The following is a 12,366-nucleotide window of genomic DNA, read 5'->3' on the forward strand; positions in this document are numbered from 1 at the left end:
CATACTGGCAGAATCCCAAGGACAGAAACAGAATGACATACCTCCCACAGGGGGACTTTGTCATCCTCCTGTTATAGATTTAATTACTTATATTCATAATACTAGTAATTATGTAGCTGATGCTTACCACACTTGGTATGCTTCCTGATGGAAAATCGGAGTTTGAAGAAAGCCATCCTGTCCTAGCCACATGATAAATCAATAGCCTGAGATTATAATTCAGAACATCCTGGTTTCTTCTTGTTCCATTGAACCACATGAACTCTTCATATGTTCAGCCAGTCCTGCTGTTTTGAAAATTTAATAATGAATAATTCCATTGTTTCTTATCAGGGTAACGATTGATGAGAAAATGATCAGTGCCACCTCTAAAGTTGTCCTGTATGAAAATTGACTGAGCCAAAAGCTTGGGTTTTATTCATTCATTCATTCAATTGTATTTATTGAGCACTTACTGTGTGCAGAGCACTGTACTAGGTGCTTGGGAAGTACAAGTTGCCAACATATAGAGACGGTCCCTACCAAACAGTGGGCTCACAGTCTAGAAGGAGGAGACAGAGAACAAAACCAAACATATTAACAAAATAAAATAAATAGAATATGTACAAGTAAAATAAATAAATAAATAGAGTATTAAATACGTAAAAACATATATACATATATACAGGCGCTGTGGGGAAGGGAAGGAGGTAAGACGGGGGGATAGAGAGGGGGAGGAGGGGGAGAGGAAGGGGAGGCTCAGTCTGGGAAGGCCTCCTGGAGGAGGTGAGCTCTTAGTAGGGCCTTGAAGGGAGGAAGAGAGCTAGCTTGGCGGATGTGCAGAGGGAGGGCATTCCAGGCCAGGGGGATGACGTGGGCCGGGGGTCGATGGTGGGACAGGCGAGAACGAGGCATGGTGAGGAGATTAGCGGCAGAGGAGCAGAGGGTGCGGGGTGGGCTGTAGAAGGAGAGAAGGGAGGTGAGGTAGGAGGGGGCGAGGTGATGGAGAGCCTTGAAGCCGAGGGTGAGGAGTTTCTGCCTGATGCGTAGGTTGATTGGTAGCCACTGGAGATTTTTGAGAAGGGGAGTAACATGCCCAGAGCATTTCTGGACAAAGACAATCTGGGCAGCGGCGTGAAGTATGGATTGAAGTGGGGAGAGACAGGAGGATGGGAGATCGGAGAGGAGGCTGATACAGTAATCCAGACAGGATAGGATGAGAGCTTGAACGAGCGGGGTAGCGGTTTGGATGGAGAGGAAAGGGTGGATCTTGGCAATGTTGCGGAGGTGAGACTGGCAGGTTTTGGTGAAGGCTTGGATGTGAGGGGTGAATGAGAGAGCGTAGTCGAGGATGACAGCAAGGTTGTGGGTTTGTGAGACGGGAAGGATGGTAGTGCCATCAACAGTGATGGGAAAGTCAGGGAGAGGGCAGGGTTTGGGAGGGAAGACAAGGAGTTCAGTCTTGGACATATTGAGTTTTAGGTCGCGGGCAGACATCCAGGTGGAGACGTCCTGAAGGCAGGAGGAGATGTGAGCCTGGAGGGAGGGAGAGAGAGCAGGGGCAGAAATGTAGATTTGGGTGTCATCAGCATAGAGATGATAGTTGAAGCCATGGGAGCGAATGAGGTCACCAAGGGAGTGAGTGTAGATTGAGAACAGAAGGGGACCAAGAACTGAACCTGAGGAACCCCTACAGTAAGGGGGTGGGAGGGGGAGGAGGAGCCTGCAGAAGAGACTGAGAATGAACGACCGGAGAGATAAGAGGAGAACCAGAATAGGACGGAGTCTGTGAAGCCAAGGTAGGATAGCGTGTTGAGGAGAAGGGGGTGGTCCACAATGCCAAAGGCAGCTGAGAGGTCGAGGAGGATTAGGACAGAGTATGAGCCGTTGGATTTGGCAAGCAGAAGGTCATTGGTGACCTTTGAGAGGGCAGTTTCCGTGGAATGTAGGAGATGGAAGCCAGATTGGAGGGGGTCGAGGAGAGAGTTGGTGTTGAGGAATTCGAGGTAGCGCATGTAGACGACTCATTCAAGGAGTTTGGAAAGGAATGGTAGGAGGGAGATGGGGTGATAACTAGAAGGTGAGGTGGGGTCAAGAGAGTGTTTTTTTAGGATGGGAGAGACATGGGCATGTTTGAAGGCAGAGGGGAAGGAACCAGTGGAGAGTGAGCGGTTGAAGATGGATGTTAAGGAGAGGAGAACGGATGGAGTGAGAGATTTCATGAGATGAGAGGGAATGGGGTCAGAAGCACAGGTGGCCAGAGTAGCACTTGAGAGGAGGGAGGAGAGCTCCTCTGAGGATACTGCTGGGAAGGATGGGAGAATAGCGGAGAACGTTGAGAGCCGGTGGGTTGGAGAAGGTGAGGGAGTGACTTTGGGGAGGCCAGACCTGATGGATTTAATTTTGTTAATGAAGTAGGAGGCCAGATCGTTGGGGATGAGGGAAGGAGGATGGGGAGGAAATGGGGGCCTGAGAAGGGAGTTGAATGTACGGAAGAGCTGACGGGGCTGATGGGCATGGGTGTCAATAAGGGAGGAGAAATAGTTTTGTCTGGCAGAGGAGAGGGCTGAGTTCAGGCAGGAAAGGATAAACTTGAAGTGAACGAGGTTGGCATGGTGTTTAGACTTTTGCCAGCAGCATTCAGCAGCTCGAGCATAAGAGCGAAGGCGGTGGACAGTGGCAGTGATCCAGGGCTGTGGGTTAGTGGTACGAGAGCGGCGAAGGGAAAGGGGAGCGAGCGAGTCTAGCTGAGTAGAAAGGGTAGAGGTGAGAGCAGTAATCTGATCATTAAGATTGGGTAGAGAGGAAAGGGAGGTGAGGTGTGGTGTGAGGTGCTCAGAAAGATGAATGGGGTCAAGAGAGCAGAGATCTCTGCGAGGGAGTAATATGGATTTCCAGGGGAAAGGAGTGCAAGTGAGGAGGCAGGTGAGAAGATTATGATCAGAGAGAGGGATTTCAGAGTTGGTGGGGGTGGCGACAGTGCAGCGATAGGAGATGATGAGGTCGAGGGTGTGACCAAGTTGGTGAGTGGGCGAGGTGGGGTGGAGCAAGAGGTTGGCAGTGTCAAGGAGAGATAGAAGGCAGGCGGCAGAGGAGTCACCAGGGATATCCATGTGGATGTTGAAGTCTCCGAGGATCAGAGTGGGCATGGAAAAGGAGAGAAGGAAGGTGAAGAAGGGGTCAAAATCATTAAAGATTTTATAATCATGAGATGCCTGATCTCTATCCCATTATCACATCCAACAATCCCAGAGATGGGCATTAGATTGGAAACTCCTTGAGGGAAAGGAATATGAATCTTGCCACTGTTGTAGGAATAACAGTAAGGAAGGTATTAAGTGCTTTCTGCATTCCAGACACTGAGGAGGAAACAATATCCTCAGATCTGAACCAATCCTTCTCCTGCACACAGCCCTTAGTCTAAAGGAATAAGAAAAAAGGTATTTAATCATCCTTTTACAGATGAGAAAAAGGAGGCACAGAGAAATCAAGTGATTGGTCCAAGACTGCGCAGCAGGCAATTGGCAGAGTTGGGTTCATTCATTCAATCAGTCGTATTTATTGAGCACTTACTGTGTGCAGAGCACTGTACTAAGCACTTGGCAAAGTACAATTCAGCAATAGAGACAATCCCTGCCCACACGAGCTCACAGTGTGGGGCCGGGGGGAGACAGATATGAATACAAGTAAACAGACATCAGTATAAATAAATGAAATTACAGACATATGCATAAGTGCTCTGGGGCAGGAAGAGGGAGGAAGAGCAAAGGGAGAAAGTCAGGGTGACGCAGAAGGGAGTGGGAGATGAGGAAAAGTGGGGTTTAGTCTGAGAAGGCCTCTTGGTGGAGATCTGCCTTCAGTAAGGCTTTGAAGGGAGGAAGAGTCTTTGTCTGGCAGATTTGAGGAGGGAGGGCCTTTCAGGCCAGAGGAAGGATGTGGACAAAATTAAATCCATCAGGTCCGACCTCCCCAAAGTCTCTTCCCCCCTTTCTCCAACCCCCCGGCTCTCAACACTCTCTGCTACTCTCCCATCCTTCCCAGCGGTATCCTCAGAGGAACTCTCCTCCCTCCTCTCAAGTGCTACTCCGGCCACCTGTGCTTCTGACCCCATTCCCTCTCATCTTATGAAATCTCTCGCTCCATCCCTTCTCCCCTCCTTAACTTCCATCTTCAACCACTCACTCTCCACTGGTTCCTTCCCCTCTGCCTTCAAACATGCCCATGTCTCTCCCATCCTAAAAAAACCCTCTCTTGACCCCACCTCACCTTCTAGTTATCGTCCCATATCCCTCCTACCATTCCTTTCCAAACTCCTTGAACGAGTTGTCTACACGCGCTGCCTAGAATTCCTCAACAACAACTCTCTCCTCGACCCCCTCCAGTCTGGCTTCCGTCCCCTTCATTCCACGGAAACTGCGCTCTCAAAGGTCACCAATGACCTCCTGCTTGCCAAATCCAACGGCTCATACTCTGTCCTAATCCTCCTCGACCTCTCAGCTGCCTTTGACACTGTGGACCACCCCCTTCTCCTCCACACGTTATCTGACCTTGGCTTCACAGACTCCGTCCTCTCCTGGTTCTCCTCTTATCTCTCCGGTCATTCTTTCTCAGTCTCTTTTGCAGGCTCCTCCTCCCCCTCCCATCCTCTTACGGTGGGGGTTCCCCAAGGTTCAGTGCTTGGTCCCCTTCTGTTCTCAATATACACTCACTCCCTTGGTGACCTCATTCGCTCCCACGGCTTCAACTATCATCTCTACGCTGATGACACCCAGATCTACATCTCTGCCCCTGCTCTCTCCCCCTCCCTCCAGGCTCGCATCTCCTCCTGCCTTCAGGACATCTCCATCTGGATGTCCGCCCGCCACCTAAAGCTCAACATGTCGAAGACTGAGCTCCTTGTCTTCCCTCCCAAACCTTGTCCTCTCCCTGACTTTCCCATCTCTGTTGACGGCACTACCATCCTTCCCGTCTCACAAGCCCGCAACCTTGGTGTCATCCTCGACTCTGCTCTCTCATTCACCCCTCACATCCAAGCCGTCACCAAAACCTGCCGGTCTCAGCTCCGCAACATTGCCAAGATCCGCCCTTTCCTCTCCATCCAAACTGCTACCCTGCTCATTCAAGCTCTCATCCTATCCCGTCTGGACTACTGCACTAGCCTTCTCTCTGATTTCCCATCCTCATGTCTCTCTCCACTTCAATCCATACTTCATGCTGCTGCCCGGATTATCTTTGTCCAGAAACGCTCTGGACATATTACTCCCCTCCTCAAAAACCTCCAATGGCTACCGATCAATCTGCGCATCAGGCAGAAACTCCTCACCCTGGGCTTCAAGGCTGTCCATCACCTCGCCCCCCTCCTACCTCACCTCCCTTCTCTCCTTCTACTGCCCAGCCCGCACCCTCCGCTCCTCCACCACTAATCTCCTCACTGTACCTCGCTCTCGCCTGTCCCGCCATCGACCCCCGGCCCACATCATCCCCCGGGCCTGGAATGCCCTCCCTCTGCCCATCCGCCAAGCTAGCTCTCTTCCTCCCTTCAAGGCCCTGCTGAGAGCTCACCTCCTCCAGGAGGCCTTCCCAGACTGAGCCCCTTCTTTCCTCTCCCCCTCGTCCCCCTCTCCATCCCCCCGTCTTACCTCCTTCCCTTCCCCACAGCACCTGTATATATGTATATATGGTTGTACATATTTATTACTCTATTTATTTATTTATTTATTTATTTTACTTGTACATTTCTATCCTACTTATTTTATTTTGTTGGTATGTTTGGTTCTGTTCTCTGTCTCCCCCTTTTAGACTGTGAGCCCACTGTTGGGTAGGGACTGTCTCTATGTGATGCCAATTTGTACTTCCCAAGCGCTTAGTACAGTGCTCTGCACATAGTAAGCGCTCAATAAATACGATTGATTGATTGATTGATTGACCAGAGGTCAGTGGCAAGACAGGAGAGATAGAGGCAGAAGATTAGCACCAGAGGGGTGGAGTGTACGAGCTGGGATGTAGAAAGAGAGAAGCAAGGTGCGGTGGTGGGGGCGAGGTCATGGACTGCTTTTAAGCCAATGGTGAGGAGTTTTGGTTCAATATGGAGGTGGATAGGCAACCACTGGAGATTTTTGAGGAGAGGTGTGACAGGGCCTGAACGTTTCTGTAGAATGATAATCTGGGCAGCAGAGTGAAGTATGGACTGGTGTGGGGAGAGGCAGGACGTTGGGAGGTCAGAAAGGTGGCTGATGCAGTAACCTAGGCAAGATAGGATGAGTGACTGGACTAATGTGGTAGCGGTTTGGATGGAGAGGAAAGGGAAGATTTTAACGATATTGTGGAGGTGAGACCAGCAGGATTTAGTGATGGACTGGATATATGGGTTGAATGAGAGAGTGGAGTCAAGGATAATTTCAAGGCTATGGGCTTGTGAAACAGAAAGGATGTTGGTGCCATCTACAGTGATGGAAAAGTCTGGGAGAGGACAGGGTTTGGGTGGGAAGATGAGGAACTCTGTTTTGGATGTGTTAAGTTTGAGATGATGGGAGAACATCCAAGTAGAGATGTTCTGAAGGCAATAAGAGATGCGAGCCTGGAGAGGGGGAGAGAGAACAGGGGAGGAGAGGTAGATTTGGGTATCATCCACATAAAGATGGCAGTTGAAGCTGTGGGAGCGAATGAATTCTCCAAGGGAATGAGTGTAGATGGAGAATAGAAGGGGACCAAGAACCGAACCTTGAGGGACCCCCACAATTAGCGGGTGGAAAGGAGAAGAGGAGCCCATGAAGGAGACTGAGAATAAATGGCCAGAGAGATAATAATAAAAGTAATGTTGGTATTTGTTAAGTGCTTACTGTGTGCCAAGCACTATTCTAAGCACTGGGGTAGATACAAGGTAATCAGGTTATCCCACGTGGGGCTCACAGTCTTCATCCCTATTTTACAGATGAGGGAACTGAGGCCCAGAGAAGTTAAGTGACTTGCCCAAGGTCACACAACTGACAAGTGGTGGAGCTGGGATTAGAACCCACGACCTCTGGCTCCCCAGCCCTTGCTCTTTCCACTGAGCCATGCTGCTTTTCTATGAGGAGAACCAAGAAAGGATAGAGTCAGTGAAGCCAAGGTTGGATAACCTATCAAGGAGAAGGGGTTGGCCTACAGTGTCAAAGGCAGCTGAGAGGTCGAAGAGGATTAAGATGGAGTAGGAGCCATTAGATTTGGCAAGAAGGAGATCATTGGTGACCTTCGAGAGGGTGGTTCAGTGGAGTGAAGGGGACAGAAGCCAGATTGGAGGGGGCCCAGGAGAGAATTGGAGGAAGAATTTGAGATAGCGGGTGTAGATGAGACAAAGAGTTTCCAGAGGAAAGATAGGAGGGAGATGGGGTGATAACTGGAGGGAGCAGTGGTGTCAAGGGAGGTTCTTTTTTTTAGGATGGGGGAGGCATGAGCATGTTTGCAGGCAGGGGGGAAGTGGGGCCTATCTCAGTGTTCTGCATACAGTAGGTGCACAGTTAAGTGGCTGAATCAATGAGTGATTCATTGAATCAAGGAAATCTTTTTCCAGTGTTTGGGGACTCAAATCCTGCTTCCAGAAAGCCCCTGCTAAATTCTTGGATAACATTCAAGCCCATTATTATGTTTATTAGTTCCTGAAGAAAATCCAGCCAAGAAAGGGGCTGTGTAGAGCTCCTGGTAATAACAATACTACTAATAATAATGGCATTGTTCAGCACTAACTAGGTGCCAAGGACCTAGATCAATCAATCAATCAATTGTATTTACTGAGCACTCATTGTGTGCAGAGCATTGTACTAAGTGTTTGGGAGACTACAATATAACAGAGTTGGTAGACACATTCCCAGCGCACAACTAGCTTGGACTCAGTCCCTGTCCCACGTGAGGCTCACAGTTTAAGTAGGAGAGAGAATGGGTATTGATCTCCCATTTTACAGATGAGGAAGTCGAGGCCAGGGGAATTAGCAACTGGCCCATGAAAATATAATGGACAATTGATGGAGCCTTAGAACAGTGTTTTGCACATAGTAAGCGCTTAACAAATGCCATCATTATTATTATAATTATTATTATTATTATTAGAATTAGACCTGGGCTCTATTCACTAGGCCCAGTACACTAGGCCCAGTGAGCACAGTACACTGCTTTCAGAACTTGGGAAAGTACAACAGAAGCACAATCCAGTCTCTTCCTACAAGAACTTGTAAATTACAAGTTGAGAACCAGCTTGGCCTAGTGAATAGACTGTGGGCCTGGGAATCAGCAAGATCTAGGTTCCAATTCCGATTCTACCGCTTGTTTGCTGCGTGACTTTGCGTCAGTCACTTCACTTCTCTCTGCCTCGGTTACCTAACCTGTAAAATGGAAATTAAGAGTGTGAGCCCTATGTGGGACAGGGACTGTGTCCAACTTAATTAATTTGTATCTTTCCCAGCAGTCAGTACAGTATCTGGCACAGAGTATGTGCTTAATAAATACCAAAAAAAAGTTATCTGTGAATAGTAGAAGCAACAGGAAAAATAAGGATGATAAAAGTCTGAGTGAATACGCAAGGATGAAATAGTGGAATCAATCAGAAGTCACTGATGGCACTTCAATATCCATAGATCCATAAGAGCTGAAGAGAGTTATAAATATACCAACTCCAAAGTTAACATCTGGCCTGATTCATTCATTCATTCATTCATTCATTCAATCATATTTATTGAGCGCTTACTGTGTGCAGAGCACTGTACTAAGCGCTTGGGAAGTACAAGTTTGCAACATATAGAGACGGTCTCTACCCAACAGCAGGCTCACAGTCTAGAAGGGAGAGACAGACAACAAAACAAAACATATAAACCAAATAAAATAAATAGAATAAATATGTACAAGTAAAATAAATAAATAAATAGAGTAATAAATATGTACAAACATATATACATATATACAGGTGCTCTGGGGAGGGGATGGATAGTCAGTCAATCATGTTTACTGAACACTTACTGTTTTCAGAGCACTGTACTAAGCGCTTGGGAGAGTACGACATAACAGTATTGCAGACACATTCCCCTCCTACACCTTGGAGGTGGTGGGAATTAGGGAGGCCTTCCTGGAGGAGAGGGCAACATAAGAGTGCTTCAGAGATAGGGAGGAACTCTAGGTTGTGGGGGGGGGGCAGTAGGATAGGAACAGTCAGAGGTGGGGCAGTCAAGCTTAGGATCAAGTTAGGTGGGTATGGGAGGAGTGAGGAGTGAGTGCTGGATAATGGAGGGAGAAGAGGGTCGCTTAGTACAGTGCTCTGAACATAGTAAACACTCTATAAATATCATTGATTGCCTGATTGATTGGAGAGAGCTGAACTTTGGCTTGTGTGTACTCCCCAGGCTGAAATGGGTGGGAGCCAGTAGGCAGCAGGACATCTCAGGGTCCAGAGTCCCTCTATGACCCAGGTCAAGCACTTAGCACAGTGCTCTCCACACAGTAAGTGCTTAATAAATACAATTGAATGCATGAATGAGAAGTTGCAATATTTTCTGAGTCTTTGTGAATTTGCACTTCCACTGTGCTCTCTTGGTGTTTAGCCGCCACAGTTTGCCAAGACCGCCTTGCAAAGTGCCCCGTTTCACTGCAGGTAATTGTATCTTCCCTCTCAGGGTCACAACTGGAGAGTTTCCAGTACTCTACCAGTCTTGACTAAGTGAGGGAGAGTCAAGCAGAGGCCTGTCCATTCCATTCCTAGCTTGGGCAGTGGCTAGCGAGTGGAAGACAATCCGCTACAAGTCAAAACTCACCCGTGCTGGTCAGCAGCGGCATGGGAGAGAGTCAAGGGTCGAGACTCAAGTTTACTGCACAGAAGGAGGCAGTGGTAAACCACTTCCAGATTTTTATGGAGAAAACACTCTGGAATCATTTGAAGAATGACTGCAGATGGAGGTGGGGCGTTCTGGGAGAGATGTGTCCATGGTGTCGCTATGGGTCGGAGATGACTCAACAGCATAAGACAAGACAATTCAGTGTCTAGGTTCAGAACTTGATAAGCGTAAGCTCTAAGTGATCATTCATTCATTCAATCGTATTTATTGAGTGCTTACTGTTTGCAGAGCACTGTACTAAGCACTTGGGAAGTACAAGTTGGTAGCATATATCACTGTTTATTGTTGTACTGTAGTCTCCCAAGCTCTTAGTGCAGTGCTCTGCACACAGTAAGCGCTTAATAAATACAATTGAATAAATGAATGATTGTCTCTGTTGCCAAACTGTACTTTCCAAGTGCTTAGTACAGTGTTCTGCGCACAGTAAGTGCTCAGTAAATACGATTGAATGAATGAATGATCACTACCCAACAAGCGGCTCACAGTCTAGAAGGGGGAGACAAACAATGAAACAAAACAAGTAGATAGGCATCAATAACATCAAAGTCCTGGAGGGAAACAAAATGTATTGGGTACTTTTTCTAGATTCCCTCTTCTGGTTAAAAATGCAGTACAGTACCTTCACTCAGAATGTGTTCAATGTGTATTATTGCTACTACCACCACTGCTACTACTGCTACATCTTACTTAGACTGTGAGCCCAATATGGGATGGAGACTTTGTCCAACCTGATTATCTTGTGTCTACTCCAGTGCTTAAAACAGTGCTTGACATATAGTAAGTGCTTAACAGACACCATGATTATTATTATCATTCTAGACTGTAAGCTCATTGTGGGCAGGGAAAGAGCCTGTTTATTGTTGCTTTGTACTCTCCCAAGCATTTAGTACAGTGCTCTGCAGACAGTAAGCACTCAATAAATATGATTGAATGAATGAATGATGATGATGATGATGATGATGATGATTATTATTATTATTATTATTATTTTGTCTACTATGCCTCTGCCACCTCTTCTAGTTTCTCATCGTGTTGAGGAGATTTGTCTTCATGATGTTTTGGATTGTTTTGTACTCTTTTTTAATTAACACCCAACAACTGCCTAGTTCTTGTCACTTCTTAGTGTAAATCCAATTCTAGAGCTCACCATTAGGGCACACAGAAGAGACTTTGTTTTCAGTTCTATTAGGAGGTGTCTGTCAAAAACTACCTGAGGGCCAGCTCAGTTTACTCTTAATTATTGCAAAATCCTTCAGTGACTTTCATCTATTTCAAACCCAAAACCAATAAACAAATTCATTTATGTCTCAAGTGATGGATAGTCCAGAGGACAGAAAGCAATAATAGGGAAGTAAGCCTTTGTGAACATCAGTCTGAATCCTTTCCTCGGTCTCAGGCCCCTTCTAAATGTGTATGTTCCTTTTACTCTTTCTAGAAGAGGTGGCACTGGTTTCTAATCCTTAAATTTGTTATTTACAAGTCAGATTTGTTCCAATCACTTTGAGGGAAATTCATTTAGTCAGTCAATCAGTGGTATTTATTGAGCACTGTTCTGAGCACTTGAGAGAGTGCAATAAAGTAGGTAGACATGATCCCTGCCATCAAAGAGCTCTCAGTCTGCGGAGGAGATCTTGATAACAGTCTACCCCAGAAAAATGATCTGGAGGAGATTTTTGATAGTAATAATAATAGCATTTATTAAGTGCTTACTATGTGCAAAGCACTGTTCTAAGCTCTGGGGAGGTTACAAGGTGATCAGGTTGTCCCACTGGGGGCTCACAGTCTTAATCCCCATTTTACAGATGAGGTAACTGAAGCACAGAGAAGTTAAGTGACTTGCCCAAAGTCACACAGCTGGCAATTGGCGGAGCCAGGATTTGAACCCATGACCTCTGACTCCAAAGCCCGTGCTCTTTCCACTGAGCCATGCTACTTTTAAGGTGCCGAGTAAACTCAGAATTTAAAAAAAACCTCACTGAGAGACATAATCTTTACATGTTCTCCACAATCTTATTAGAAATACTTTTGGTCTGAGAAATTAAGGACTTCTAAACTATTTTTTAATGTTATTTGTTAAGCTCTTACTTTGTGACAGGCACTGCATTTAGCAAAGGGATAGATACAAGCAAATGAGGTTGGACACGGTCAATGACCAATATAGGGCTCACAGTCTTAATCCCTATTTCACAGATGAGTTAACTGAGGCCCAGAGAAGTGAAGTGTCTTGCCCAAACTCACACAGCAGACAAGTGGCAAAGCAGGGATTAGAACCCAGGTTCTTCTGACTCCTAAGCCTGTGCTCTATCCTCTAGGCCAGGCTGCTTCTCTGGTTCAGTGCAGAGACTAATCACTGAAGATGATAGTCTATAAGGGAATAACCTTCCCATCTATTCCATGGAGATGCAGTGTAAAGAATATCAAAGAGTTCAGGCATAACATTGACTGAAACATAGTAACGATAACAACAAAACAATCAACCAGTCTTATTTATTGAGTGCTTACTGTGTACAGAGCACTGTACTAAGCACTTGGA

At 46.6% G+C, this 12,366-nt stretch overlaps 1 protein-coding gene and 1 non-coding gene across 2 annotated transcripts in view; both read left to right on the forward strand.

Annotated features, from left to right (window-relative positions):
• The window catches only part of ADGRA1 (adhesion G protein-coupled receptor A1), a 732,027-nt gene that overhangs the window by 488,137 nt on the left and 231,524 nt on the right, over positions 1 to 12,366 (forward strand). The gene's annotated exons all lie outside the window — the stretch shown is intronic.
• LOC119925981 lies at positions 9,605 to 9,742 on the forward strand. The gene has a single exon (XR_005449901.1). It is a non-coding gene; the product is annotated as a small nucleolar RNA SNORA7 (small nucleolar RNA).

Source organism: Tachyglossus aculeatus, chromosome 3 (genome assembly GCF_015852505.1).
Source record: "Tachyglossus aculeatus isolate mTacAcu1 chromosome 3, mTacAcu1.pri, whole genome shotgun sequence".
NCBI classification, from domain to species: domain Eukaryota; kingdom Metazoa; phylum Chordata; class Mammalia; order Monotremata; family Tachyglossidae; genus Tachyglossus; species Tachyglossus aculeatus.